This window comes from Onychostruthus taczanowskii, unplaced genomic scaffold, assembly GCF_017590055.1.
Source record: "Onychostruthus taczanowskii isolate IOZ18803 unplaced genomic scaffold, ASM1759005v1 scaffold142, whole genome shotgun sequence".
Taxonomy (NCBI): Eukaryota; Metazoa; Chordata; class Aves; order Passeriformes; family Passeridae; genus Onychostruthus; species Onychostruthus taczanowskii.
In genome coordinates, this window is record NW_024498597.1 from 936,971 (window position 1) to 962,933 (window position 25,963).

Here is a 25,963-nt window from a genome sequence, read left to right on the forward strand (position 1 = left end):
TTCCCTCGCTCCTCTGACGCCATGGCACCGTTTCCTCACATCCCTGTGATCCCACATGGCACAGGAGGGCATTGCCTGCATCCCCCACTGCCACCTGGAGCACCATTTGGTGACTCAGGCAGAAGCAGAGCCAGCTCCCTCGGACCACAGTGGGACACAGCTCAAGTCCTGGAAGAGGTCAAGGCTGAGCTGGGCTTTGGTTTCAGTTCAGTGGCCCAGGAAGCCCTTAGATCCCAGCAGAGGATGCTGTGGGGGCGGAGAGGCACCAGACCCATCCCTGCACCCTCACCCTGGCAGAGGTGCCAGCCATCCTTTTGGAGGCATTTGGGAACGTGGGGGAAGGCAGAGAGCTGCTGATAGAGCCTCTGACTTTAAGCACCAACATGTTCCTCATTAATTTGGTAGCAATAAAGCTGGGGTGGAAGGAGGGGAGGGATGGCCAAGCCAATCCCTGCTGTGCTGGAAAGGCTGAAAAATCAATTGAAAAACCTCACCTGAACCAGCCCTGGGCACATCCTTCCCTGGACACTCTGGCATGCCCACAGGGAAGGAGGGAAGTGTGGGGGCACTGCTGGAAGGGGCTGACCCACTGCCCTGCTCCCCCAGCAGAGGAAGGGCTGGCACAGCTCAGGGCCAGGGAAGGGGGGCCTGGAGCAGAGGGAACATGGGCTGGGCCCTGGCTGCACCAGCCCTGCTCGGGGCTGGCCCTTGGGCCCAGGGGTACGATGGCTCTCCCTGTGGGCACCAGACTGGCCAAGAGCTGCTGCACTGGCCTCGTGCTGGAGGAAAGGACTGTCCTCCCTGTGTCCACTCCCTCAGCTCACCCAGTCCTGACAGGAAACTGAGGCACGTGGGGCTCCGTCACAGCAAGGCACCCTCCTGCCCCTCACCCAGGTGCTGATGGGCATTTGGGACCAGCCCCATTCTATACCCATCTCAGGGCCCTGACAGGGAAACATCCCATCAGTCCTTGAGGGCTTAAATCCAAGTGATGGCTCCTCATTCCCTGCAACCTCCAGCCACCAGAGGCACCCCCAGGCACCCCAGTCACACCCAGCCACAGGCAGACACTGTCCTTACACGTGTCCTGCTGCCCTCCCAGGGTGAGCAGGAGAAGGGAGGATTTGGGAGGCCAGGAGCTTTGGCATGGCACAGCTGACCCATGCCCAAACCAGTCTTTTCCCAAAACACCCCACTTGGACCACTTGTCCCTGTCAATGTCTGCTCAGCTGTGTCCTCAGCATCTACCTCAGAGCACTCACTGGAAGGGCTGCTCTTTGAATATTTGTGGGGTTTAGCCCAGTTCCCCATTTTTGGGATGCCTGACTCACACTTTCTGAACATCTACAGCCACCAGGGCAGGCTTTCCTCTGGCTCCTCCCCACCTGACCCTCTCCCAGCCAGGTTTGCCACAGAGAGGGGACCTTGGAGCTGCTCAGCCACGAGCCCCATTGCCACCATTGACAGACTGGAACAGGACCAGGACCCTGAAAAACTCCAGTGTCCCCAGATGAGACTAAATAACACAAACATGTGCAACACAGGCCCCCTGTCCATGGCAGGATTCCACACCTCACTAAGGAACAGGAGCAGGGCCACTGACTCATGGGATCCAGCAGGACAGGAATACCAGGGAGCAGCCTGTCCTTGGGCAGCACCCACAGCTCCAAGGAGAATCCGTAGGGCAGATGAGGAACCTCTGCTGTGCATGGAAACATCCCCTGGTGCCCATGGCACAGGGAACCCAGGACGCTGCAGGGAAGGACATGGTCCCTCTGTGGGAGCCCAGGCATGGGAAGAAAGAGGATTTTCAGCTTTTGCCAAGGCAAGGGCAGCTCAGAGGCCTCAGGGGTGCTCAGCTTCACAGGCAATTATCAAAGATAAGAGAAAAATGTTTTTAAGGGAAGGGATGCAAGAGGGATCAGAGTGGGGACAAGAGAGCGAGTGAGCTTGGAGCTGCAGCAGGGTGGGAAGCAGCACATGGGCTCCTTCAGCAGCTCTGACCTTCCTTTCAGGGGACACCCTGGGACAGTGGGGCACAGAGGGGACACGGGTGCAGAGGAGAAGGTACCTCAGTCCTGCCCCAGGACTGGAACTGCACTGCAGGGGACTCCCCAGCCCAACCCTGCCCCCCCAGTGCTGCCCACACCGGACTCCTGTCACCTCCCCCTGCCCCGGAGGCAGGACATGCAGTGCCATGCCCCAGGTCCCGTGGGACAGGGGTGTCCTACTGCCCTGGGGAGCCTCCAGGGCCTCCCACACAGCCAGGCTCACTGATACCCATCCTTGTGTTTCCCAGTTTATCCTGGACAGTGCTCCAGTGCCTGGGATTCCCATGACCCTCTGTGTTCTTGCTGAAGCAAAGCTTCCCAGGACCTGAAACAGGACCAGCATCCAGGGAAGGACCATGGCCAGACATCCCCCTTGAGCTGGCTCACAGCAGCCTTGACAGAGATGGATGGCAAGAGGTCCAGCCTGGAACAACCTTTCTTACCTGCCTTTGGCTCTATTCTGCTAAGAAAACATTTCCTCAGTCTCACTTCTATACAAAGGTACAGCAACAGCATTTGTGTCCCCACAAAGCTGAGGAGAATCCTTTGGTATCGGAGTGCTCAGACACCACAAACAGCCAGACAGAGAACTCCTCAATGACTTGCAAAATGCAACCAAAAAAGCAAAGCTCCCCAGCAGCTGTGCTGGATCCAGGACCCTGGCAGATCCCTGTTTGGGAGAGAACCCTCTTCCCCCGAGCAGCTCCTTGTGTAAGGTAAACCCCAAGGGCACAGAGGAGAGGTGCCCAGCCCTCCCCACCCTCCATGGAAGAGACAGGGAGGGGACAGGCCATGCCACCAAGCCTGGAGGAGCAGGAGTGGGGCTGCCCCATGCCCACCTCTATGAGCCCCACATACTCCCAGCCCCCCACCAGCTCCCCCCATCCCCCAGGAGTTGGGACCCCTCAGCCCCAGTGCTGCTGCAGGTGAGAAGTGCCCACAGCCCATGGCTTTACTCCCATTCCCTCCTGCTTAACGCCCTTTAACACCCTTCTGATGTTCCTGGTTGTCTCTGAGCAGTGATCAGCCCTGCCCAGGCTACTTTCCTTGTCTGTTTGCAGGTCAGGGTGTATTTATAATGGGTGGTTTATCCACATTAATGCAGCATCACCAGCACTCAGCCACCACAGCATGACCCCTCCTGCAGAAACCCCAAAGCACCAAAGTCCCCAGAGCTCCCACAGCACCCACCCCTAAACATGAGTGTTTGAAACTGTCCGAGTCCTGCATCACACGTGTGGCTTAGCTGGCTTCCAGTTGCTGCAGGGAAACTGGAACTTGGAAATTTCCATCCTCTGAAGCATCTCACAGATACACAAAAGGACTAAAAGGGTGTCAAAGGAGATTGAACAAGAGCCAGGAATAGCATCCAGGGGAGGACCATGTCCAGACATCCCCCTTGAGCTGGCTCACAGCAGCCTTGACAGAGATGGATGGCAAGAGGTCCAGCCTGGAACAACCTTTCTTACCTGCCTTTGGCTCTATTCTGCTAAGAAAACATTTCCCCAGTCTCACTTCTGTACAAAGGTACAGCAACAGCATTTGCGTCCCCACATAGCTGAGGAGAATCCTTTGGCATCCAAGTGCTCAGACACCACAAACAGCCAGACTGAGAACCCCTCAATGACTTGCAAAATGCAACTAAAACCCCCCCACTACCAGGATTCAGCTTGGCACAGGGCACCTGCCCTGCACAAGTCCTTCAGAAGGAAAGCAGAGGCTGGAAGCACCAGCCTGGCCACACACTGAGGATGCAGAACAGCCTCTGACCCCACTCTGAGCTGCAGCACCGAGCGTGGACCAAGGCCCCGAGAGGACTGTACCTGTGGGCAGTTCTCCAGGTGAGCCGTAAGAGAGAAGACCGTAAGGTCTCAGCTGAGCCAGAAAGGACATGGAAAGATGCCAAGTAAGGTTTTTGAAGCATGTGCTTGGGTTGGTTCAGAACAGCTGAATGAATTTCAGCCTAGAAAAAAGAAGATTCTGGGCAGAGCATGGAGGCCTTTCCAGCACCGGAAGGGGCTCCAGGAGAGCTGGAGAGGGACTGGGGACAATGGTCTGGAGTGAGAGGACAAAAGGGAATGGCTTCCCACTGCCAGAGAGCAGGGTTAGATGGGATACTGGGAAGAAATTCCTCCCTGGGAGGGTGGGCAGGCCCTGGCACAGGGTGCCCAGAGCAGCTGTGGCTGCCCCTGGATCCCTGGAAGTGCCCAAGGCCAGGCTGGATGGGCTGGGAACACCTGGGCTAGTGGAAGTTGTCCCTGCCATGGCAGGGGTGTGGAACAGGTTGGTCTTTAAGGTCTCTCCAACCCAAACCATTCTGGGATTTACAGCTGTGCCAGATGTGCTGGAGCTCCCTTGGCAGGCAGAGCACATCTCCGCAGCTCAGAGCTGCCGTACCTGGCAGCCAGGCTCAGGAACCGCTGATAAGATGAGGGAAAGCAGGAAAGCATCTCCCGTGGCTCCTCCCGCGCTGCAGCAGCCGCGGCCGTCCCGCGGTGAATCACCGAGCGCTGACTCACCGAGGGCAGCGGGGCCGGCCGCAGCCTCCCCGGGCCCCTGCAGCCCCACTGCGGAGCCAGACGGTGCCCCAAGAGCTGCTTTAACCCAGGAGCTCACCACAGGGAGCACCTCCATCCATCCACCCTCAGGGCGAGCCCTGAGCAGTCTGTGGTACTGGAGAGCAGGACAAGGCTCCTCGCCAGGGTCCACAGGGTTGGAGCCCCTCTGCTCTGCAGCCAGGCTGGGAGAGCTGGGGGTGCTCACCTGGAGAGGAGAAGGCTCCAGGGAGAGCTCAGAGCCCCTTCCAGGGCTTAAGAGCACTGGAATAGAGAGAGAGGGAGACTTTTTACATGGAGAGAGAATGACAGGACAAGAGGGAACCATTCCAAACTGAACCAGGAGAGATTTAGATCAGATGTTAGGAAGAAATTCTTCCTTGTGAGGGTGGACAGGCCCTGGCACAGGGTGCCCAGAGCAGCTGTGGCTGCCCCTGGATCCCTGGAAGTGCCCAAGGCCAGGCTGGACAGGGCTTGGAGCATCCTGGGATAGTGGAAGGTGTCCCTGCCCATGGCAGGGGGTGGGACAAGTTGAGCTTTACAGCCCCTTCCAACCCAAACCACTCTGGGAGTCCATTACTCCTCTCCTGCACCAGGGCTTTACCCTCCTCAGCTTAGAGTTGTTCTCCATCTCAGCAAACCTCCCTCCCTCCAGATCTGTGCTGTTGTTGTCCCTGTCTTGAGCAGTCAGGGTAAAGCTCCTTCTGCCTTTCTACTCTTGGAAGCTCTGCAGCTCCCGTGTCCCCAGACCTCTGTGCCCCCATGGCCCAGCCCTGCAGAGACCCAGTGGCAGGGACAGCTCAGTCCTGGAGAAGCCAACAGCCCTGGGGGCGTCACAGGAGCCATCTACAGCCACCATCCAACCAGCAGGACCTGACTCCAGCCCTAGTGGGAAGTGCCTGCTCAGGTCCATCAGGCTCCAGCCTCGGCCCTTGCCAGGGCTGATCTGGAGGCTCACGGAGAGCAGAAGGTCTCCAGAGCCTGTGGAGCTGCCTAGAGAGGTCCCTGCAGCCCCAGCAGCTCCTCCCTGGGCACCTGCTGGGGTCCAACCCTGCCCACACAGCTCCTCTTCCTCCTGTAGGGCTTGGCTGCTCCCGAAGGGAACAGACCCTGCTGCCTGCAGCTCCAGGGGCCTTGGGGCTGCCTCCTCCTCTCTGCCTGGCTCCTGCAGGTCCCCGTTAGCTGGGACAGCACAGCTTTGTGATCACAGCACCAGAATTTGCCTCTGGTGCAAAACTTCTTCTGACCCCTGATCTCCACACACTTCTCTCAATCCTCCTCTCCATGTTCCCTCCTCAGGTCCAGCTGTTCCCTCAGTGTTCCTCAGGGCACACAGACGGGTGTTTTAGCCCAGTTTAGTCTTTTCCCAGACAGTCACAATCTCTCCTGTGTTCTCCATTCACACTAAAGCAGCTCCCTGCTGGCCTCACACCGCACCCTATGGGCACCTCCAATCCTGCAGGAGCAGAGGGACAGCGGGAGAGGCTGTGCTCCTCCCCTGCCACCTCACCCCACCCTCCCTGCCGCCACCAGGTGCCTGCAGGCATCGTCCCTCTGCTCCCCACCCCTGTCCCCACAGCATGTGCAGGGTCAGGGCCACCATGTCCCAGCCCCCTCTGAGCCCGCTCCCCCCACCCTTGGCCAGGAGCGTTTGGAAGGAGGTCAGAGCAGGAGAGCACGCTGTTCTCCTGCCCAGCAGGGTGGGACTGAGCTCAAAAACATCACACTGGGAACACGAAGGGCAGCATGAAAGGCAGGAAGTGAGCGTTCCCCCTTCACCTCAGCCTGTGAGCAGGTTTCACACCTGCCCAGGTGAGCTCTGTCACCTTGTCCTGCCAACCTGACCTCAGCTGTCCCAGCCCATGGCAGCACTGCACCAGGAAGCACCAGCTCCTCATCCCCAGTGCTGTGTCCAGGAGACCTTGAGGGGCTGGGGCGTGTCCAGAAAAGGGCACAGAGCTGGGGAAGGGACTGGAGCAGCTGAGGGAGCTGGGAAAGGAGCTCAGGCTGGAGAAAAGGAGGCTCAGGGGGCACCTTCTGGTTCTGTACAACTCCTGACAGGAGGAAGCAGCTGGGGGGAGGGGTTGGGCTCTGCTCCCAACAGGGAGTGGGACAGGATGACAGGAAACAGCCTCAAGTTGCACCAGCAGAGTTTCAGATTGGGTATTTGGGAAAATTTCTTCACTGAAAGGGTTGCCAGGAATTGGAAGGGCTACCCAGGCAGGTGGTGGAGTCCCCATCCCTAAAGGTGGTCAGGAAATGACTGGATGTCGCACTCAGTGCTACAATTTTGTTGATAAGATTGTGATCAGTCACAGGTTGGAGTTGGTGATCTCGGAGGTCTCTTCCAGCCTGAATGGCTCTGCAGCTCAGGAAGGGAAGAGCTAAGAGGTCTGAACCTGCTGGGGAAGGAAATCACCAGGGACTGGCCATGGGAGGCTGCTCCCAGGGAAACCACTCAGACACGTCCACTCCTGTCCCTCTGGCACCGATGACAGGTCCAGCTCAGAGCCTGCCTGACCAGAGAGGGCAGGAAGGGCTCCTCCAGGCTGGCTGGACCGGTCCCTTCCTGGGGACAGGCCCTGTAGGGCTTTGCTGGTGACTTCAGACATCTTTGTCCAGACAGGTGGGTGCTGTCCTGCCCAATGCAGCCTGGCAGGCTCAGGCTGTCGAGCTGCTGTGCTCAGCTCCACTGACCTGACCTGCAGCTGCCCAGGGATGCTGAGCCAGGGAGAAGGAGCCAAGGCCCGGCTGAGGCACCACTGGAGCAGACAGAAGCTCGTCATCATACAGAGTGTGACAGCCAGGCTGGGACTGCCAAGTGAAGAACTGGGTCAAGTGGGGAAAAACAGGAGAGCAAAGGCAGTAAGCGTGGGATGATCTCATGGGAACACACTCACTTGAGGGCAGTGATCCTGTGTGACACCTCCACAAGCTTTGGGATCCACCACCCAAAAGGAGCCCATGGTGTGGGGGGCTCTCCCACCTCCCTGCTCTCCTGCAGCCAGCCCAGCGTTAACTGACACGTGTTGAGCGTGTGTTTGGGCAATCATGGATTTACATGATGTCAGCAGTTGCCAGGAGCCCAGACATCTGCTCACTCATCATGCCCGAGCCAGGCAGCACGGAGACATCTGACCCTGCTGACAGGCAGCAAAGGGCCTCCCTCCACATCCTCCCCTGGCATCATCGCCTGCAGGGGACGGGCAGTGCCCTCCTGCTCTGGGGCCTGCCCCTGATCCGGGGTTAATGGAGCAGCCTGAGCTTATTCCACAAAAGGACACCCTGGATGTGGAGATCAGCATCCCTGCAGCTCCAGAGCATTGTGCCACATGTCAAAAATGAATCATGAGAAACTTAGTGGGGGGGAAAGAAGCCGCCAAAATGACAGGGAGTTATCCCCCGAGCCAGGCTGGAGTCAGGCAGCCACGGCAGCTCACCATGACAGCTGCCAGAGCCGAGAGCAGCCGGGGCAGAGCCCATCCCAAGAGACCAAACCTCCCTCCAGCCTGCTCTGGCCCCAACCCTTCTGGCACCAAGAAAAACCAGGGGAGAGGAGCACGGCCTCTGCTGCATCCTGGGGGATGGGGCTGAGGCGCCTCCTCCTCCTCTGAGGCCGCCAAGACGCAAAGGCAGCGTCCTCCCTGCTCCCCCTCACAGGGCAGGACATGGCCCTTTTGCCAGACATGGGAACTGCGGGGCCACTTAAAGCAAGGTTTCACTCCCACCCTTTTGAGTGACACCTCCCAGCTGAGCAAACAAGTCCAGGAATGAGTTGCTGTGTCTCCTCAGAAGCCAAGAAACACCTTCCACAGCCTCATTAACTCCCACATGAAGATGTCCCAGCTGGAGGGGGGACAGCCCTGAGTCAGCCCCTGCGAGCACCCAGTGCCTCTCCAGATGGAAGCACAGCCCAGACACCACAGAGTAGGAAGAGCCAGAAGACCCCGCAGACCCCAGTCCCCCCTGGTTTCTTCCCCTGCTCCCACGGGAGCAGGATGGGAGCAGCAGCACCACCACAGCCATCATGTGCCACCACTGAGCCCTGGTGTCACAGCACCAACCTCAGGGCAGACCACGTCCTGCCTGCTCAGAGCTCTGGGGACTTTCCTGCTTCCCTTGGCACCACGGGCCCCTCCCATCTCACTTCCAAAAGCCAAGCCCCACTGATGCCCCCAGCCACGCCAAGGCCTTGGCTGCACCTGCCCAGCAGCTCCACCGTGCCACGGCCCGTGGAGGTGACACAGGGATGCTGCTATTCCGGAGCTCCCCAGTCCCAGCCCAATTCCCTCACTCCCTCCCTGGGACAGCCACTGAGAAGCACAAGCAGTTTTTCTCTGTCAGCAGTGATGAAAAACCATCCTCTGCTCCCAGGCAGAGCCTCGGCTCCCTGAGAGCCATCCCTGCTGCTCACCAGTGCCCTGACTGGGGACAGCTGTCACACAGCCTTCCTGCCAGCACAGCCACACCCCTGCAGGCTCACAGGAACCCCAAAACTCAGCCCAGAGCACAAGATCCCACTAGTGTGGCACTTGGGAGCAGGGGGTGCATCAGGGACAGATCCTCGTGGCAGGATCCACAGCAACCCCATCCCACTGCCTGATCCCTGCCCACGGCTCCAGGGAAGGGCCCAGGAGTCTGGCAGTCCACTGGGGCTTCCTGCACAGCCAAAGGCTGTCCGGCTTGTCCCTTCCATCACTCCAGGCAGCCCCATAAAGGCAGGAATGTGCCTCTTCCAGGGAAACAGCGACCTTTCAAAAGGCATGGCTTGCGCAGTCAGCAGAGTGGGGAATGCACCAGGAGTGGAGAGAGGGGAAATTCATGATCTGTTGGCACAGCTGGGGCTTACAGCTCTCCAGCAAAGTCCAGCAAGGAGCACTGGTTGGACAGGAGAAAGCTGGCGATAAAGCAGGTGCTTCACACTCAGCACACAACACCCACCAGTGCCATGGCACATGATGCACCAGCCCTGGGGAGGCACCAAAGGGCTAAAGCCACCCCCAGAACATCCTCCCCATCCTCCAGGCAGACAGGGAAGGCTCCTTCCCACCTGCAGGATGTCACCTGAGCCAAACACCCTCCCAGTGCCTTACCAGCACCTGGCCTTGGGAAGGGCACACGGAAGCAGGAGCCAAGGCCACAGCGTGCCCAGGCAGGGCTGGCGTCACCCTGAGGGACACCCAGCCCTCCTGCACCAGCCCGGATGGCCTGTCACAAACAGCCACAGCCCGAGGAGGACCCAAGGCACCCAGGCTCCCTGGGCACACCTGTTCCAGAGGGGAAAGTTACTCCTGCAGCATTCCACAGCCAGCCTCCAGCCTAGCCAGAGGGCTGCAGGGAGTCTCAGGGTGCAGGAGCCTTGGGGCTCCCCTCTTTTGGCTCTGCTTTGCAGAGCCAGGCAGGGCAGTGCTGGGGTGGGAATCCCAAACAAAAGGGTCAAGAGAGCTACAAGACATTTTCCTTCCCCAGGGAAAGGTTTGGATGATCTTGGGCTGAGAAACCCCAAATCAGGGTGTGGTGATGCTCGCGTGCCCCAGGACAGGGGGGTGTGGGCATCAGGAGCTCCCACTGAGCTGCCTGAGAGCCCCTGCCAGGGCTGTGCTGGGAATGGTACCCAGGAAGCTCCACCTCTGCCGGTTGCTTAGCAACCAGCATCCCGCAGGAGCCACCGCGGCCCTGCCAGCAGCACCGGCCCTGCTGCAGAACCCGGCAGCACAAGGGGGCCAGGAACCAGGCAGGAACCAGGCAGGAACCAGCCCTAGTGCCTGCCAGCCTCGCCCTCCCCGCTGCAGCACCAGGATGGCTCCATTGGGATGTGCTCCTCTGCACTCTGAGCTGCACCCCACAACACTGCCCCAAAGGCCTCCAGGAAAGGGAGCAGCACTTCCAGATGGGACCCTCCCAGCCCAGGTCCAGCTGCTGCCTCCAGAAGCTGATAATGCCATGTAGAGAAGGGAAAGGACACATGGAAACACCTTCATCCCATCTGAGTCCATCTCAAGAGCCAGTCCAGCTGACTGGGATCCCAGAAAGGTTTGGGTTGGAAAGGACATTAAAGCCCATCCAGTCCCACCCCATTCCATAGGCAGGGACACCTTCCACTGCCCCAGGTGGCTCCAAGCCCCATCCAGCCTGGCCTTGGACACTTCCAGGGTGAGGCAGCCCCAGCTGCTCTGGGCACCCTGTGCCAGGGCCTGCCCACCCTGCCAGGGAACAATTCCTTCCCAATATCCAATCCATCCCTGGCCTCTGGCAGTGGGAAGCCATTCCCTGTGTCCTGTCACTCCAGGCCCTGGTCCCTAGTCCCTCTCCAGCTCTCCTGGAGTCCCTTTAGGCGATGGAAGGGGCTCTAAGTTCTCTCTGGAGGTTTCTCTTCTCCAGACTGAACACCCTCAGCCAACAGAGGCTGACATCCTCCAAACACCTCAAAATCCATTTGCATGGAAGAAAATGCTACAAGTTCACAGGAGAAGAGCAGCAGATCTGTAAGTGAAACAGGCAGGAGCTCAAGGAATAAAATTGCTCTTGCAAATGTCTTTTTGGGCCCTGCCTGCAATTTATGCTGCTGTTCATCTCCCTTCCAAGGGAAGACAGATTACCTGGTTGGAAAGAGGAGCAGAAAACTGCTGTATTAACCATGGAAAACCACAGGTGGAAAATAGACCTTTGGGGGCTTCCTTAAACTATCCCCAGCACTGGTGTTTCTACCAGAGCTCTGACCTCTCACAGGTCAGAGGCAGAGAGTAAACCCAAGCTTTCCCTTCAACTAGGCACCTGAAAATGTGACTGATCACTGTGCTGGAGGAAATCAGTGCACCCACCAGCACATGGAGGCTTCCACGAGCTTCCACCATGGCACTACCCCCTTGCACCCTGGGCACTAAAGGAGCTTAAGAGAGAGCTGCAGTTGGCTGCTCCCCAAAGTCTCCAGCCCCCCTCACCCCCAGCCAGGGCATCCATCCCTGCTGGCATATGGATGTGCTGGGGCACAGCATCCCACACTGGCTCACCCACCAGCAGCATCAATCCCTAAGGTTTTTCAGGAAAGTGGAGGAGAATATCTTAGGTGGGTTATTTTGGGGTTTTTTTTTGAAAAGATGTTAAGGAGATATTTTCTGCAACAAAATGCCTGTGCTGTAAGGGTTTTAAACCAAAAGAAACATCCCCAAAAATCCATTCTTCCCTGAGTGCAGGTTCACCAGCAGGCTGGTCAGAGGCTCAGGGGGCTGGTCACTAGTGCCAGGGCAGCACCAGGAGCCTAAGGGCTGCTCTGCTAAGGCCTAGGAGGTGCAGCTGGCACTGGTTTCTGCCAGAGCCCGAGGTGCTGACACCTCTGCAAGCATTGCCTCGATCCAGGCCAGACACCACAAACTGCCACTGCCTGGGATTTATCCCATTTGCTTTGTATCACTCCCAAGGGCAAAGCTGAAAACTCCTTTTCTGCCCTTGCTGAGCTGCAGCTGGAGTCTGGCTCAGCCCTGTGCAGGCAGCAGCTCTGCTCCCAGGCTGGACCCTCCTGTGCCCTCAGAACCCACGGGACCCCAGGTGTGCCACCAGCTCTGCCACTCCGTGGGAGCCCTGGCACCGGTCCCTGCCCCACTCCTGCACTCCAGCCAGCAGCAGGGAGCTGAGTCATTCAGCAGGGTCAGCCCCAGTCTGTCCCACAGCTGCACAAAGCCATCCCAGGGGCTCTGGGATCCCCCAGAGCTCGGAGCCCCCCGCTTCTGCAGCAGAGCTGCCCCAGCCTCTGCTCCCATCCAGCTCCTCCAAGGCCTCAGCACACGGAGGGACCCCCAGGCCAGCCCCTGCCAGGCACGGGGCAGATATTTTCTGGAAAGCCAATATTGCTGCTTTTCCCTTGCTCTCCCCCAGCCCTTCCATTTTACCTCCTGGCCAAACCTGAGCACAGCAGATGGTTTTTTTCCCTTGCTGTTTAATCTCTCCTCAGCTCCCAGAGGATGTTCTCAGCGCCCGGCAGAAGCTCAGCTACCTTTGATGTGTCTCAAATTCTGCCCCCAGGCAGGTGACAAGTATTCAGGGAACTTGGGCAATCAAATGACAAGAGAAGGAAGGGCTGCAGGAAAAGCTTAAAAACATAATAATAAATAAATAAAGGGGAAACAAAAAGGAAACCTGAGCAAAGCCTCCCCACCACACCCAAGGGCAGAGCCCGAGGGAGGCAGAGCCTGAGAGAACCACCAGAGCCTCCTGCTCTGAGAGGAGGGTCCCAACCCAGGCACCCTGAGCCCTGCCCTGGGAGCAAGGATCCCACTGTCACAGCTGATCTGGCCCCACCACAGCAAATCCCAACACAGCAACTTGTGTCCAGGAGGTCCTGGGCCATGCACCAGCCCTGGGCAGAGGCTGGCACAGCTCCTGCCCTCCCAGCTAAACTGGGAAAGCTTCCCCTCCCAGCTAAACTGGGAAAGCTTCAGGCAGGACCAGGATCACAAAGCCAGAGGCGGCTCCAGCTTAGCCAGGTCCACCCCAGCCTGAGCCCTCTGTCCAAGCCAGCCTGGACTGGCACAGCACTCTGTGCTTCTGCTCACCAGCCCCAGGTCACCCCTTGGGGACCTGAAGGTGAGCTGTGACTCTTCTAGAAGAGAAGACTTTCCAAGAGTTGGGGCTGCCCCTCTTGGTCAGCAGGGGAATGAGATGAGTGCAGGCAAGGCCATCTGCCCCCCAAGACAGCGCCACCCTGCTTGGGCTGGCATAGGGGACACACCTGGAGATGCCTCTGGGCCCTGCTCCATGCCAGGAAAACCCACAGCCCCCTGACCTCCCAGCCTGCCATGACCTCAGGGTAGCACCCAGGGCATCCACAGCCACCAGGAGCCACCGAGGAGGGTGCTCAGAGCACCAGGGCCCCACATGGCTCAGCAGCGTGTCCCCTGCAGCAGCCTCAGGCTCCGTCACTGGGGCTGTTCCTGGTGGCAGCACAAGGGTGACACAACCGAGTCAGGGACAGTCACTGGGGCTGTTCCTGGTGGCAGCACAAGGGTGACACAACCGAGTCAGGGACAGTCACTGGGGCTGTTCCTGGTGGCAGCACAAGGGTGACAATCTCCCCGCGGCCGCAGCATCCGCCACATCCCACGGCTCTGTCTCCCCGGCAACCCGGGTACCTCCTCACTTGCAGCTGAGCAGCCTTATGCACAAAGCTGAGCTGAATCCAGAGCAGGATTAGGGCAGCTCTCTCCCTCCCTCACCCTCCCGAACTCATCCAGCCCCAATTTTCCACCCAAACCCCATCACGAAGCACCAGTTCGCAGCGAGGGACGGGAGGTGCAGCGCTCCTGCCCAGCACACCTGCCCCCACACCAGGGGCTGTGCTGCCATCCTGGGATTTGGGCTGGAGGAAAGTGGGGCTGGAGCAGGTGGAGTGACAGCTCTGTCCCAGCACTGGCTGCCTTCAATGACAGCATGTACATGGGAGCTGGACAGGTGACACCAGTGGCCATGAGCCCCAGTCTCCCACTCCATCCAGCAAGCGCAGTGGCCTGAGACTCTGACAGCTCCTCCACAGTGCAGAGCCCCCTGCAATGCCCCACCAAGCATCCTGCCTGCTGCACAAGGGGTCCCATAATAAAGGAAAAACAGCATGGGTTGTGGGAAATGGGCTGGAAGAAGCCAGAGAGGTGCTGTTGGAAGATGATGCCCCAGAGCACACCTGCAGCGGGGCAGGTGCTCTCCTAAACACAGCCCAGCCTCTGTTGTTCCCCTGGGAGCAAGTCCTGCAGATCCCCAGCCCACACTGGGCCTGCTCAGATGCTGCCCACAGCTCCACATCCCTTGGGCCCTGCTGTGCCAGAAAAACAGTCGAAACACCAGTCCCGGGTGGCAAATCCTCCTCTGCAAGGATGTGAGAGCAGACAGCTCTTCCCCTCCACCCAGCCCCACAGGGATCCCCAGTGCAGCATGGCAGGAGCCCAGCCCAGCCCAGAAGGAGTGGGGAGGGTGAGACCAGAGCTCTCCATCACCTGTGAGGGCTTGGGTGAGCACAGGGCCATCGGAGCAGCAAAGCTGCATCTTCCCAGGAGAGCCCCGGCTCCTGCTGCCCGAGCACACAGCCCTGCAGGCCACAGGAGGGGCAGCATCCCAGCGTAGCTCTGGGCCAAGGAGGCTCCAACAGCCAGGCACAGGGGTCAGAGGTGGGTGGGCAGCCAGGCTGCCCCGCCGTGACCCAGCTCGGGGGAAGCCCAGCTCCTGAGTGCTGCGATGCACAAGAGGTTAAAGCTCGGCCAAGGCAAGCAGGGGTTTGGCCAGCAGCCAGCCTTTCCCAAGAGTTTGAGGGAGCTGGCAGCTCCCCCAGCCTCCAGGGCCCACATTGCCACATACCACAAACCTGTTTGCTCAGCCCCAGCAGCTGGGATGGCACAGAGCAGGGCTCGCTGACCAAGGCATGTCTTGCAGCCAGGATGGGCCCCAAATCAAGAGGAAAGTGCAGCAGCAGCCCTTGGGCAGGGCAGGGCGAGGCAGGGCACTGCCCTGGTACCTGCAGGCAGCACTGCCAGCTCCCACTGGCTGTGCCAGGGCTGCCAGCCCTGCCAGGGTCCTACTGCAGCAAGGGGTGGAAGGCAGGGAGCACAGAGCAGCCTCATCCCCCCAGCTGCTCCATAAAACAGCCTGATAGCTCTTCTCAGGCCAAAGGGGATCTGTGCAGTGCCCTTTGCCAGTTCCTCCTGAGGAGGCACCTCAGCAGGTACTCCCTGCTTACCTGAGCTCTGCAGGCATTAAAAACTGCCGGTGAGCAGAGCTGTGGGACTGAAGCCCCAGTGACACATCCCCTGAGCCCCGGGGCTCTGCCTGGGAGCAGTGCCGGGAGCTGGCCCTGCCCCTACCCAGAGCTGGCCCTGCCCTGCTGATCCCCTGTTTTTTGAGATGGGGAGTGACTGCTCAAAAGGTGCCACAGCCAAGTCAGCCCGGGCAGGGAGCAGGACCACCAGCCTGCAGCCATCCCTGCCCTTCTCCTCCAAGCCTCACCCAGGGATGGCACCAGAGCACAGCCCTGGAATGTTCTGGTGCAGCAGGCAGGGAGGCTGAGCCAAAGGCTGTGATGGCAGAGCCAGCCCTGGGAACCCAGATCAGACACCACTGCCCACTGTGGAGCACCAGCAAGGCACCTGGGCTACACTCCAGGAGCAGGCAGGGCTGCTGCAGCCCTTGTGGAACACCCCTCACCTTGCCAGGGACTGGCACAGAGCTGCTCCCATCCTTCTCCCTGCCTGCAGAGAAAGGCACAGACCACGGGTTCAGCTGCCTTGCACTGGGATGTGGCAGCCAGGGCAGATCAGCTACTCCCTGGTCAAGAAGAACACAGGGTCAGACACCTGGGAAGCAGTGGACTGGAGGAGGTGAGGAGCTCAAGGAGGAGAACTGCACCCAGAGCAAGGGAAGGCACCAAAAGGAGCCCAGTCCTGGACAGACTCAGCCCTGCCTTCCCCTATCTTCTCCTGTCCAAAGGAAGGGCCAAGCACTCTCCCCATCATCATCATCCTCTGCTCTGCACCCCACAAGGCCCTGTCAGGGTCTAAAGTGGCGACAAAGTGTCGTTTTCCCCAAGGTAATGGTGACACGTTGAGCACCATTGAGGAGGATGGGGCAGCTCAGTTGGAAGGACCTACAGTGACCACCAGGCCAGCTGGTGGATGACCATGTCCTTTGAGCAAGCTCCCACAGGATCAGTCCCCAGCCAAACCCAGCAGCCAGGAACCCTGCCCCAGAGGTGGGATCCAGCCCCAGCTGTGAGGGAGCTGCTGGAACCCAGAGACAGGAGAAGCTCATTGCCAGCACCACCACTGTGCCACGACCGAAGTGTCACCAACCCTCCTAAAGCAGGGGACACTCCCTGGGCACAGAGCTGCAGCACCCCAAGCCCCAGCAGCCATGAGATACCAGGGGCAACTGTGAAACCAAAGACACCCAGACCTCGGCCAGGGCCCCCAGCTGCACCTGGGCCACCAAAGCCACCAGCAAGGGCAAGGGGCTGGCTGGTACCAGGGTCACCATGGGGATGGCATATGTCCTCCTTCCTGCTCCTCATGCCACCCCAGCATGGGCGACCCCAACAGGGATTTGCACCCATCCAGGGGCAGAGCTTCCTGGTGGCATTGCCCAGGAGCAGAACACTCCCCATGGGTACCCAATGGGCACAGAGCCCAGGGCACCCTGTCCCCACCCTCGGGGGACACTGAGGCCATGCAGGAGCACATGAAATCCACATGAAATCAACATGAAGCCCACCGCCGATGTTGGGCCTGCAGCTCTGCCTCGACCAACTCCAGACTGCTCACCCCACTCCCAAATCCCTGAGCACACAAAGGCATGAGGAAGCAATCCCAACACAAAGGACAAGGATCCCTGCCACTCTCCTGGCTCTCCCTGCAGACCTGCACCCCTGGGGACGGGTGGAGTTGGCATCTCGCAAAGTGCCTGGAGGAGGAGAGCAGGTGAGAAACTGCTCATAAAACACAGAGACCTGCCCTGCTATGAGCCAGAGCCAGCTCCAGCCCCGAGGAGCCCATCAGAGCCAGTCCTCAGCAGGGACCCAGATCCCCTGCCCACACTCACAGACCATGGAATATCCTGAGCTGGAAGGGACCCACAAGGACCATCCAGTCCAACCCCCAGCTCTGCACAGACACTCCAACAATCCCACCCTGTGCCTGGGAGTGTTTTTCAAATGTTCCTGAGCTCTGGCAGCCTTGGGGCTCTGACCATTCCCTAGGGAGCCTGGGCAGTGCCCAGCACCCTCTGGGTGTGGAACCTTGGATAAAGAACCTGCACCCAGTGCCCTTTGTGGGCAGGAGCCAAGCCCTGTGGGCAGCAGGGTCTGAGCCCTGCGGTGCACACTGCCACACACTTCTGTCACCTGGGACAGAGCCAGGACAGCAGGGTGCAGCTGTGGGGCTCCTCATCCCAATTTTCAGATAAGGACATTGTCCTCCCACCTCAGCCCAGTGTGAGGGTCGTGCTGCAGCTCTGCCCAGGCTCACCTTGCTCTGCAGGTCAGAGAGCCAAAGCAGAAGCAGGACCTTGTCCCCCCAGCCCCCATGGCTGCTGGAAGCTGCTCACATCTGGTTTCACATGACTGTCACTGCTGGGCAGAGGGGCTCTGGAATGGAGCAGTCCTACAGCTGAAGGGACTCTGGTGTCCCTGAAGAGGCTGCACCACAGGCCTTCCATTCTTCCAAGCATCACAGCAATTGAATTCTGCAGCTCAGCCCTCTCCCCTGCTGTGCTCCCAGCTTTCCCAGGCTGCACCTGAGGCCCAGCCCTGTGAGCCCAGGGACCTGAGCCCTGGGCAGGGATCCACAGCCAGCAAAACCCCACAGCTGGTTTGCAAACACACTGCCTTCCTCAGATCCTCCTCACTAAAGAGACCACAGAAACCCAACACTGAGACCCCAAACCCCTCCGGCAGCGGACAGGGACTTGGGCAGCCTGGAGGAGCCTTTCTGTGGGCAAAGGGGCTGCTGCCCAAGTCCCAGCTAAACCAGGAAGCAATCCCAACACAAAGAAAGCCACAACAAGCCCAAGCCCAGCAGTTTAGTGTTTTGGTGGGAGCAGGCCAGATTCCCAGGGGTTCCTGGCAGACAAGTCTCTCCCTGCAGCACCTCTCCGTGCTGAGCAACCTTTTCTGTGCTGTAAAACCCACTCAACCTCATGTGGGATGTGGAAAGGAGAACAAAAGCTTTCAGGATAAACTCACGCTGCTTCCAGGGGCTGCTCTCAGCACTCAGCTCAGGCACGATTTACAACCTGCAAAGAAGAAATCAGATTTGGTTAAAAAGAAGGGAAAAGTCCTGCCCAGAGATGATGGCAAGCACACAGAAGGACAGCTACAGCTGTCATCAGAGGGTGCCTGCCCAGCTCCAGCACTGTGTTTGGATTCCATACAAATCTCCCTGCTGGAAATGGGAGCTGTGGATTGCTTCAGACGTCGTTTTGCTCTCCTGATGTGCAGCCAGCCTCACTCCCTCCTGGAGAGCAGCAAACATTTACTACAGCAGAGCTGCAGAGTCCTCACACCCCTGAGTGCCACCTGATCCCCTGGGCATGGCCCAGGCTCTCCTTTCAGGCCATCTGTGCCACCTCTTTGTCACCACCATGGCCGTGGCTCCAGGGCAGCACCTGGCTGGCAGGGCTTTGGCTGCAGGGCAGCGGTGCAGCACCCTTAGCCAGCCCGCTCCCCAGCCATGGCAGCTCCAGCAGGGCAGGAGAACCAGCAGCAAGCAGGGACAGCCCAGCCTGCAACAGCGTTTTCAGAGCCTCTTTTACATGACAACTGCACCTAGCCAGGGAGAAGCATCTGCCCAGCAGCACTGCAGTGTCATGGAGGAAGCAGGTCTAGCACAGCAGGAACAGCTCCCACTTCTCCAAGGGTTAATTTTCAACATCCTCGGACAGGCAAGGCCCAGCCTCCCCCTAGGCAGAAGCAAAGCAGGCCTATGCAAAGCTCCCACCTCTCCCATGGATTCGGCAAAATCCTTTCACTCTCCACAAGCAAACATCAGCTGTGTGCAGCCCACAGCCCGCCCTGAGCAGCACCGACCCAAGCAGCTTTCCCTGGAGGCACAAAGGCTGCTCTGAGCCAGAAAACCTGATGTAATAAAGCTGTGAGCTTCAGCACATCCAAGGAGACAAACCCACCTTTGAGCAGGTGAGCTGCATGAGAGACAAGGTGCCAAGGGGGGGGGTGGTAGTTGCCACCTGCGTGGCCCTGCCCCGTGCCTGTCACCCTGGGGAAGCACAGGCAGGATGTCACCACGGGCTGGTGCTGGGTGCACTCCGTACACCCCTGCCCAGCGGGCACAGATCCCTGCCCAGCCTGGCAGTGCTGACACTGCCAATCCCCTCGGCCCATCCCTGCCCTGCGAGAGGCCACCACGGCTGCTGTGCCGGCTCTGAGCCATGGCCATTTTGGGGTGTGAGACACTGCATCAATTAGGATCACGTTAGTGAAGAGTTCTGGGAATCCTGGCAGTGGGAGCGAGGCCTCCCCCAGCCCTGCTGGCTTCTGCCCACGAGCAGCATCTCCCCTGAGCAGAAATCCACGCCAGCCTGCCCCCGAGCTCCTGCCACACAGCCCTGCCGGGCACCAGGCTGGTGTGGACAGCCACAGACACTGCCTGGGGCTCACAAACATCCCACAGTGATCCAAATTGTCACCTCATCAGCGCAGCCAGCCAGCTCGGTCCTGACAGGTCGGTGTGACGCTGCCCGGGGACAGGAGCGGGGACAGGCGCAGGGAGAGGGTGGCACACACATGGAGGCACTGGTGGCCCTGGCTTAGGAAGGAGCCCTGCACTGGTCTGGCTCACCCAGATTGAAACCAGCACCTGGCTGCTGATGGGTCCAACCAAGGGACAAGGACTTGTAGTGTCCCTTCCAGCAGAGCAGGGGCACACACAGGGCAGGGAGTGCAGCTGGAGAGGGGCCCAGGAGACACAGGGGCATCCATGGACCCTACCTGGGACCATGGACCACACCAGGGATCACACCAAGGACCATGGACCACACCAAGGACCACACCACCACGGCCTTCCCATGTCTGCCCAGAGTGGGACTGAGCTCCAAAGCTCCGTCAGCAGCATGGAGGTGCCCGGGAGGGCCCCTGTCCCCAAAACACAGCATGGGCAGCTGCAGCTTCTCTACATCCTGTGGCCCTTCCCTTGGTCATGCCACATCAGACAGGTCTTACACCAGACCAAGGTGATGAGCAGGGATTTACTCATCCCACAGAATCCCAGAATGGTTTGGGTTGGAAGGGACCCCAAACCCCATCTTGTTCCATCCCCTGCCATGGGCAGGGATACCTTGCACTAGACCAGGATGCTCCAAGTCCCGTCTAAGCTGGCCATGGACACTTCCAAACATGTTATGCTACCACGGCCACCATTCCCTAACAGCAGGAAGCATTCCTTGGTTCCCTGAAGAACAGCCCCAGGGAGTCTGCAGAGGTAACAGCACCTGCCCCACAAAGGGATGTGCAGACCCAAGCCAGATCAGCCCTCCCAGGAGGCTTTTTTTGTTCTGGCCACTTCACAGACCTTCATCTATCAGGACTTGAGTAAATCTGCTAAAGGGAAATACTGCTGAGAATTCGAGCTGTAATTTTCCCCTGCAAAGTTCACAATCACCACGTAACATCAGTCTGTATCCTCGTCAAAAATGACACCTTCCCACCGTGGGCAGCAGCCCCACTGTCCAACCAGCCCCCCTCCCACCTGGAGCTCTTTGCCACATCCCTCTCAGCATCACCAGAACCCCAAAGCTGTGTCAGGTGCCCCGAACCCCTGTGCTTCTGCCAGCACAGACACCACCAGACCCAGAGTGCACCTCATTACGGCATCCAGCTGCTTCCCACGGGACCACTGAGAGAAAAACCTGCAGGACTGCCGAGCCCTTCACGTGTGGTCACCGGGGATGGTCCGGCGGAGATGCCCGGGGGAGGATGCGAGGGGCCGGGCCATCCCCCGCCCCAGCGGCCACCAGGACGCCTCGCTGCTGGCGCTCGCCCCAGCCAGGCTGATGAGCTGATTACAAAGGGGAATGTGTCATTTCAAACACACAATCAGATTTCCCGGCCCTTCTGCCCATAACAAAATGTCTCGTGAAATGGCTCGTTCTGTTCTCCCATAGAAACGTGTTTCCCTTCTACAGCCTGATACGAGGAGAGGAGGGGGAAAAAAGGAAAAGGCAAAGCTAAAAATATCATCCGAAAGATACCATGACAGCAACAGATTCACAGGAAAATGAGGTGGGAAGGGGGCTGTGAATGTGTTAAGATCCTGTTTAATCTCTCCCCAGCCACCTAAAAAACGCACCGAAGGCAGAAACGATACCTCAACATTTCCTTTGTGCGGGAGCTGACTCCACCCTGTGTTTTCCTCTCCATCAGATGCTCGGGGAAGGATAGCAGCAGACATCTCCGCTGCTGCCAGGCAGCGAGGGGCCCCGGCAGTGGGTTAGTAGGAGCAGAGGGAGGAAGGAGCCGGTGGGAGGAACCTGGCAGCAGGGCTGGGCTGTGAATCCCCATTCAGCATCGCCTCAGACGCAGGATGCGCTTTACACTGGCGCAGCACCTGCTCCTGCTCCCACCCAGCGAGGGCTCGGGGACAGCACGACCCAGCCTGGTGGCCCCAGGGTCCAGTCACAGCTGGTGGGGAGCAGGCTGGGCACTGAAAGGGGGATGGAGCAGATCCCGACCTGCGGCCACATTTCACTGCCACAAAGAGGCCAAGTGCCCGAGTGAAACTGCTGACCTGCTGGCAGGCACAGATCTGCAGCTTCAGCCTCGTTTGTCTCGTGTTCTGAGCACAATAGGGTCAGGGCAGCATCCCCAGGCGCTGTGCTCCCCCAGCCCGGGCACTGCTGAGCCCCAGGGAGCCTGCAGAAGGCAAGACACAGTCCATCAGCAGGAGGTGGAAAGAAAATCCTCTTCCAGAGATTTATCATCCAGATTTTAAGGCTCTGGCTGCTGCTTCCATTCCTGGGGAGGGGGCATAAGTGGGCTCAGGGGTGTGCACACATCAGTCAGGACACTGACAACTCTGAGCTGCATCCAGAGCCCCCTCAGCTGTGTACTGGGACAAGCAGACACAAGAATTTGTATCAAATGACCCATCCAGGGCGCTGGGATGTCTGTCCCATTCCACACAGTCCCATCACTCCCTGCCCAGTGCAAGGAGAGCAAACCTCAACTCCTGTCCCAGTCATACCAAACTTCAGCCCAACAGCTCTTCTTAGGATTGGATATTAGGGAGAAATCCTTCCCTCTGAGGCTGGGGAGGCCCTGGCACAGACTGCCCAGAGAAGCTGTGGCTGGACATGTCCAAGGCCAGGTTGGATGGGGCTTGGAGCAAGCCAGGACAGCAGGAGGAGTCCCTGCCCATGGTAGGAGGGTTGGATTGAGATGAACTTTAAGGTCCTTTCCAACCCAAACCCATGATTCTATGGCTCCACACATCCCCTTGAAGCAAAGCAGGACAGAGGGAGCAGCTCCCATCCAAGACAAGGGACATCCATGGGGCCTGGGCCCAGTAACCTGCTTTGCACCAGGGACATGCTGTGTGGACAGGAGAGCTGCTGCAGGAAGCAGCCACTGCTTCCACACTGGAAAATGTGGCTGCCCAGACTTCCTTCTCTTCATCTGAAGACACACTTAGGTCCTGAACGACCCACAAGCTTCCCCTCAAGGGCTGGAAGGAGAGGAGGGCTGGATCTGCAGCCACGGGGGAAGCCTGCCTGTCCCCATCACAGACAGTCTCCTCCACCATGCTTTCCACCTCCTGTAGTCCACACAAGAGCATGATGAAGGAGCAGCCTGGCCAGCACCAGTGATGCTCAGCTTTACAGCCCTGAATGGCACAGGGCAGGGGCTGGAAGGGGTTCCCCAGGGAGGCTGGAGGGAGGCTGTCCTGCACCTCCCACAGATCCAACTCCTTCCAGGCTCAAGAGAAAGCACAAGCTCCCAGTGCCTCTGAGTCCAGGCCCAAACCCCACATCCTCCTGCAGCAGGGTCAGGGCCAGCCCCAGTGCTCAGTAGCACAGACCTGCACAGGCTGTGACAAACCCAAACCTGCTGACTCAGAGCCACTCTCTGAGGAGAACAATGAGCCCGCAGCCATGGCTGTCACAGCCCCAGCACATTTATAGGTGCCAAAACAATCAGGTGTTTATGGATGCACAAGTTTCCCTGTGCAGGAGCTCCCAGCACCCAAGGACTGCCACTGTTTTGTGTTTCTGCTTTGGCAGAGGGAGCTTCAGGCTCGGCTCAGACCTCCAAGTGACAGGCACCGCATGAAAGTCTACTACAGGCAGGCCTGGCAGCCGCCCACGCCGCTCTGCGCCGAGCCGAGCTGAGCCCATCTCCTCGTGCTCCCCATCGTGTCCCAGCTGCCACTCAGCACCAGAGCTCCGTGCCCAAGGCAGCAGAGAAATAGCCCAAGTGCACAGCCAAGAGAATTAAGGCAAAGGACACTCCAGTGATGTCTGTGCATCTGAGCAGGAAGCTCGGAGCAAGGCCAGGAAGAGCCGAGCCCTGCCCTTTAACCGACAGGTCATTCTCAGCAGCTTCCTAATTTAGAAACACTAATTAGTTAAGGGAAAGATTTCTTCTGTTATGGACAGAGTTAGTCAGGCACCTGAGTGGTCTGTGTGTGTCTGGAAGGCTCCTGTAGGAAAGCAGAAGTCCCCAGCAGTGCTGGAGCGAGGGGAAGGCAGGCAGGATGCCCGGAGTGACGCCAGAACCCCCGCGGGACGAGGGCTCGGTGCTGCCAGCAGAAGCCTTAATGTAATTCCAGAAACCAGCGAGGGATTCAGCTCCTCACCAGGACCAAGGTCATCACCCAGAGTTTAACAGAGAGCTCAGCTGCCTGGGGGAAGAAAAAGACTTTCCCCATTCTATGATGCAGTGACTTCTTCAGCCAAGCCAGCCACCCCTCCTGGCCACAAAGACATCACACACTTACCCTGGAAGGTTGTGGTGGTGGTGGCAACCATGACAGCAGCCCAGGGAAGGGGGTCCAGCACATTCTGTGTCTGCACAGGGAAGGCACCAAAACCTTCCTCTTCTGCACACCAGGAACACGCATAACTTTAGCTCAGAAATCCCATACTGGACTTCAAAAACCATTTCTAGATGCTTCCTCCTGACCAAAACATCGCCCCCAAGAGTTCTGGAGAATGCTCATATCTCAAAAATTGGTAAAAATCAAAAATTCTAGGCAGTCCTAGGCACAACATCTACAAGCAGCCAAATCAGCAGGGGTAGAACCCAACCCCTGCCAAAGGTAGCCAAACACAGGCTCTGCACCCCACAGCCCTGCCCAGGGCTCTGCTGGGAATGGCTGCATGGAGGAGAGCAATCCCCATGGCACAGGGATGGTGGGAAGAGGAGAGGAGATGGGAATTCTCCCCTCCCCGAGGGGCTCACAGCCCACAGGAGACAGCTGCACCCTGGTCCTTGACTCTGATCACAGAGGCCATCCTTGGGTAAGGAGGGGAGCTCTGGACCTGCCACAGCTCCCAGAACATGCCCTGCATCCCTGCAGGCAGCAGACAGGTCCTCATGAAGAGCACGGCTCCAAGCACCCCGGGGAGCCCCACAAATGGGCACCGTGCCTGCCGAGCCGGACTCTGAACCAACATCATTAAAGAGTAATTAATTCCCTTCCTGCAAGGACCATCACCCAAAGCCAGGCAGCCTTCCTTCAGTTCCGAACTCGCCCGATGGCAACAAGGACACGCGGTTGAAGGCCACCAGAGCCGCTCTCCAGCCGTGGTGCAAGCGGCCTGGCACAGCCAGAGCCCTCCCGTGCATGTGGAGAGCCACAAAGAGCAGAGCAGAGTAACAACGCGCCCACACCCTGAGTTCTTCTGGAGCAAAAATCCCTTTGGGCAAGTGTAGCAGGAGAAAGCTGGAGGGAAATGCCAGCTAAGTGCGGGAAGGAGACGGAGGCATGGGCTGGTCTCGCTGGGGATGCTGGAGAAGCCACACCTCATCCACAGCCATGGAGAAGGGGCTGATCAGGAGTCACCTCACACCATCCACAGCTGAATGAAGCACAGCTTTGCCATCGCCTGCAGCACACCGACACTGCCCAGCCGCACACCCAGACCATTGTTTGCCCACAGGAGGGTCCCCACAGAGACAGGCTGAGGGCCGGGCACACCGGAGGTAACAATACAGAGAAACAGCGATGGGAAATACAGAAACCACTGATGGGGAAAGGGCCACGCAGGTCCTCTAGTACAATCTCCCGGGTAACCAGCCTATGGAGAAAATGCTGAGCTCAAGGATACCTCCAGAGCCCACCTCCTGCCATATGACGGTACTCCAAAAATAACCACAGAAATATGCGAGGACCCATTCCAAGTTGTTCCTGGCTCTCTCCACATTCTCCCTCTAATGTAAATCGTCTCCCTCAAATCACAGCCCGGCAGTTCAATGCGCTGCCGCAGCTCGAGGCTACGGATCCCCGGGGCTACGGATGCCGGGGGTCGCCCGGTCCCGCCCGCAGGACGCGGCTGGCGCTGCCGCCTGCCCGCGCTGCGCTGCCCGGCGCTGGGAGCGCCGGCCGGGCCCCGCCCGCAGCATCCCGGCAGGACGCGGAGCGGGATGCGCCGCTGCCGCCGAGGGAAGGCCCGGCTCGGGGCAGCTTTCCCGGCGCCGGGGCTGCAGCCCTGCCCGCCCCTCTCCTCGCAGGCGCCGCGCAGCACCTGGGGCTGCCCGGCCCCGCAGCCCGCACCCCCCGGCCGCTCACCTCGGCTCTGCCCGCTCGGCTCGGCTCCGTTCCGCCGCCGTGTGCCGGGCGCGGCCGCCGCCGCTGCCCGTCCGTGCCCGGTGCTACT

The 25,963-nt window shown here is 59.1% G+C and overlaps 1 protein-coding gene across 7 annotated transcripts in view; it reads right to left on the minus strand.

Annotated features, from left to right (window-relative positions):
• EPB41L1 (erythrocyte membrane protein band 4.1 like 1) overlaps window positions 1-25,959 on the minus strand; it is a 60,905-nt gene extending 34,946 nt beyond the window's left edge. For all 7 annotated transcript variants that reach the window (XM_041398220.1, XM_041398216.1, XM_041398219.1 and 4 more), the window contains exons 1-2: window positions 25,876-25,959; window positions 18,318-18,367 (exon numbers count right to left, since the gene is read on the minus strand). The gene's annotated coding sequence lies outside the window, so the exon portion shown is untranslated. The remainder of the gene's footprint in view (window positions 1-18,317; window positions 18,368-25,875) is intronic.
• Between the last annotated feature and the right edge of the window lie 4 nt (window positions 25,960-25,963).